The following is a 4,763-nucleotide window of genomic DNA, read 5'->3' on the forward strand; positions in this document are numbered from 1 at the left end:
TCTTCTGAATCATAAGCTAAATACTAACTTTTGTTTTTTATATTTTTAGGGTTGAGTATTTTCAGTATTAAGATTAATTCTTTGAAAACTAGTTATTCATTTAACAAGTGTGTGTGAAGGGATAGTATACATACAACAATGAATACAAATGTCCTCTCCTCAGGTTGCTTATAATGATTAATAAAATACCTGTGTAATATTTCTTAGTTAACTAAAATAAAATTCTCTATTAATTGTATACTTCTCTTACTAAAACCTTCTGGATACATGGTGGTATAGAGCATTAAAAATAGCACATGTGGAGGAAAAAGACTCACATTTAGGTATATTGAATAGCAGGTACAAATATCAATCTCATGATTATCTCATATACATAGTTTCTTTTTTGTGTGTGTATTTAAAAAAATGCAAACTTAGTGTTATAACAACTTTGCCAATTAACTAATTCTACAGTCTGTAATTTCATCACAAACTTTCCAAAGTACTATAAACACTAGTTATTTTTGATGCCCTTTCTGTTTTCTGCAAACTCCCATGTGAGATAAATAACAGTGTATTCTACTCCATCATTCATTGGTAATCCTGTTCCTTAGAATAGAGAGAAAAAAGGAACCCTAGCAAAGCCCATTTACTTTATGTAGCATATATATGATAAAAAACATATCAAGATTTTTATTAAAATAGAAACTTACATTGAATGTTTGCTGGCAATACTGACAGTATGCTCACAAGTGTTGGTTCCAAAAACATTGTGAAGAATTTTAATGATCTAAATTGTAAGAAATGCATTAACGTTAACTAAAGGTGGTGAAAAAATCTCTGGTTCTAATTTGCAAACTCCACCCCTGCCCCATTATGTTTTTACTGTTGCCTTTGCTTACATTGGATTTTGTCACATGGATAGGTATAGCCTGAAGGGAAAATGTGAGATTGTTTGGGTAGCATCAACCCAAAATAAAGTGAATAGATCTAAGCATCAAGATTTAACTAAATAAAATATAAGAAAACTAAATGTAAATCATGTTACTAATATTATACTATTTAAAAATTCTACTTATTAAGCATTGTAAAAAGAAAGAAAAAAGGTTGTCAAAAATTGTAATTCGCTTTCCTGTCTTGCAAGATGCTGGTAAAAAAGGTGAAAAAAACAAACACTAAGGAGGAGAAACCTAAACCAAGAAAGGCTGATGCCAGTGGCAAGGCTAAGAAGAAAAACCTCAGGGCCAAAATGCCCAAGAAAGGGAAGTCCCTCTCCAGCCAAAACTTTGTCGTAGGGGGAGCAGCAGTTATTCCAGATCCAAGGAAAGCCATGTGCAAGGGGAAGTGTTCAGCAGTTAAATTCAGGATTGAAAAGAAAAAGGAGATGGTTCTTGCTAGTGACACAGGCCAGTTGGTAGTAACAAGAATGGTGGTACCCATGTGTTTAAACTTGGCAATATGCCTAGTCATTATCCTATGGAAGATGTGTCTCAAAAGCTATTGAGCAACTGCAAAAACCCTTTCATCAGCATGCAAAAACCTGAGAGGCCGTGTCACTTCCAGGACCATTCTGTTTATCCCTGCTGGTCACCCACAGAGGCAAAAAGGTGGTTTTCTGGAAGCAGCCAAAGCAGGTTGCTACTTATGATTGAACCTTTGGTCCTCAATTTAGTTTCTGAAATTTATCATTGCCACCTCCACCGAAACTGATGTGAAAATCTCCAAACATCTCCTGGATGCCTACTTCAAGAAAAAGCTGCATAGGCCCAGCCACCAAGAAGATGAGATCTTCGACACAGAGAAGGAGAAAAACCAGGCTAGGGAACTGTGCAAGATCCATCAGAAAGCTCTAGACGCTCAATTTATGTCAAAAATCAAAGCTGTTCTTCAGCACCATGGCTAGCTGTGTTCCATGTTCTCTCTCAAATGGGGATTGCGGTCTAAATTTCTAACAAAGAACTCTGATTAAAATAACTGAAACATTGGGGCTGGCCCCGTGGCCGAGTGGTTAAGTTCGCGCGCTCCGCTGCAGGCGGCCCAGTGTTTTGTTAGTTTGAATCCTGGGCGCGGACATGGCACTGCTCATCAGACCACACTGAGGCAGCGTCCCACATGCCACAACTAGAAGAACCCACAATGAAGAATACACAACTATGTACCGGGGGGGCTTTGGGGAGAAAAAGGAAAAAAAAATAAAATCTTTAAAAAAAAAAAAAAGGCTGTTAGTAAGTCTCAAATTTAAAAAAAAAAATAACTGAAACATTAAAAATATAAGATTGCTTTAAAAGCCATTCATACCAGCATGTTTTTAGTTTAATTGTTTTATCTCGAGATTTTGGTACACAGAGCAAATGGTACATTTGAACAAAAATAAGATTTTCATGATAGCCAATTTTTCAAAATCTTTTCTCTTAAAATTAGATACCATTTTTGTCATTGACAAGTTTGATTCCGTATGCCAATTGTAATTAACAGGTAATGAAGGATTGTTGCTTGTGAAGTAACTACTCAATACTAATAATGACTTCATTTATTTTTCCCCAGAAATAAAAGTGATAAAAGTGAGGATTTTTTTTTAAATTACAATACTACCTAGTTAAAGTCATAATGCTATTGACATATATGAAATTTTCAATGAACTTAGATTTTATTTTATATTTATTATGTACCAGATGATGTGAATGTAATGGTTAACAATTTTAAAAGTCATGGATTCCATTTATAGGAATAAGAATAGACGCTAAAAGATAAATTATAGTGCTCCTTATATAACAAGATTTATATTATATTGCTTAATAAATAGTAACATATTAAATTTTGCTTGGTTTGGGGAAAAATCTAGATTCCATAGAACATACACACAATGCTTGGAAAAAAGAGTAACGTCTGGCTAATGGAGGACTCTGAGGGAGAAGGGCTTGCCTGATATTTAGAAAATTATTGGAAGTAGCACAGGGTTAGTTTATTAGTGTTTCAGTTTAAAAAATTAACAGTCCTGTACAAAACTTACAGGAAAATTTACAACTGACTCTCCCACCAGGAGAAAAGTGATTCCTTTCTTGAAGACATCCATTGAGATATTTTGTAGCACTTAGGATTCATCAAAGTGTAGCAATTGTAGTATGGGAAAATAGCCTTCAATAACAACCCTTCCCTTAAAATGGTGGCAATTGCCAAGGGCCTAATATAATTTGGCAAAAAGTGCCTTGTGTACTTCAATCAAGAGCTGATTTAATCTTATTACAAAAACTATAATGGTTTTATTGAACTCCTATCTACTCTCTATTGGTCTAGCCATGTAGATGGAAAATTACTTCCCCTTTTTGTTCTTTTAACTTAAGATGTTTTGGAAAGGAAATTAAAGTTATCAAGATAATGTTGTAGTTGATTCTAACAAGAAGAAAACTTTGAAGTTAAAGTAGATTAGTTGGGAAATGTCAATGAGGCTTCCATGGAGGGCTTAGATGCTTCATGTCAGTTGCAATGCGGGTATCCTTGTCCAAAGACAGGGAAATAGTATTTGTTTCATATTATCTTTAACATCTCCAGCAAGCTATCCTTCTGTATACAATAGCATATTCATATAGCACCACTGTCTCACACAGGGGTGGTTGTATATACCTATTTGAGAGGTTGACAAGCTAAAAATAAATAACTTTGATGAACATTTATTCTCTGAAATGAAAATTGAATGCATTAATTAAAGGTTATGGATGACGCATACATAGTTAAAAAATTTTGGTGATATAGTGAAAAATGAACTGTAAAAGTCGACTGCCAAGGGAGGGTGAGTTTTGAGGTTTCCCTAAGAGGTTATTCCTTAGTCATCCCTTTGTGCAATAAGAGAGACTTAAAGAATGACTGATTAACGAAAAAAGATCCTGGTGAGCTTAGATGCCTTCGCACACAATATTTCAATCTCCAGGGTTGGCTCACTAAGCTCCCAACTTCAGTCACAACACTAGCCTGGTCTCTGGAAAATATCTGGCTCTTAGGTGGAAAAATATGGTATCTCAGCATCAAATAAATTTTCAGAATATTTAGCTCCCATGACTAGGCTTAAGAATTCCTGGAAATTAAATCCATGTCTTATATCCCACTTTTTAGGACCTCAGCACTTGTCACACAAGTGTACCCAGTGCCATATTCCCTCTGTGACAAGAATCTTTCTGATGCAATTCTGTTAGTGTTTAGAGACGTGTTTTGGAATCTTAGTCCTTGTGACTGGATTCCTGCTACTCATTCTTTGATCTACTGATCCTGACAAGGTCCCTGCTTGGAACTGTGCCTATTTCATGAGAAATTCACTGGCTTTTATCACTGAATCCCTCAGACATGACTAACCTCCTAAAATTTATTTACTGAATACTCAGTAGGTTCCGGGAACTGTGCTAAATGTGGGGATACAGTAGTGAATAAAACATACTGTTTTATCTATCTCCCTGGGGGTTATGAGCTAGTGAGAAGGCTGGCATTAAACATGTGATCAGAATAGAGATGGATGTTGCAAAGGACTATGACAAAGGGCTATAGCAGTGTATGTCCAGATAGCCAGCATGGTCTGGATGATCCAGGAATGGCTTCTGGTTAAAGGATGTTTGAGCAGAGACCAGAAGAAGGAATTAGCCAAGTGAACATGGGCAGGAGAACGTTTAAGAAGAAGGAAGCACATATGTGAAGACCTAGCCCCATAAAAAGGTTGGTGGGTTATAGAAAATAAAAATCATAACGTCTGGGCTATAAATAGGGTTGTACCTGTCTGAATTATTTCTTATTTCCCAGGA

At 35.8% G+C, this 4,763-nt stretch overlaps 1 pseudogene; it reads left to right on the forward strand.

Annotated features, from left to right (window-relative positions):
• Positions 1 to 1,123: 1,123 nt before the first annotated feature.
• On the forward strand, positions 1,124 to 1,882 carry LOC124238683 (60S ribosomal protein L6-like; annotated as a pseudogene).
• The last annotated feature ends 2,881 nt before the right edge of the window (positions 1,883 to 4,763 follow it).

This window comes from Equus quagga, chromosome 4 (assembly GCF_021613505.1).
Source record: "Equus quagga isolate Etosha38 chromosome 4, UCLA_HA_Equagga_1.0, whole genome shotgun sequence".
NCBI lineage: Eukaryota > Metazoa > Chordata > Mammalia > Perissodactyla > Equidae > Equus > Equus quagga.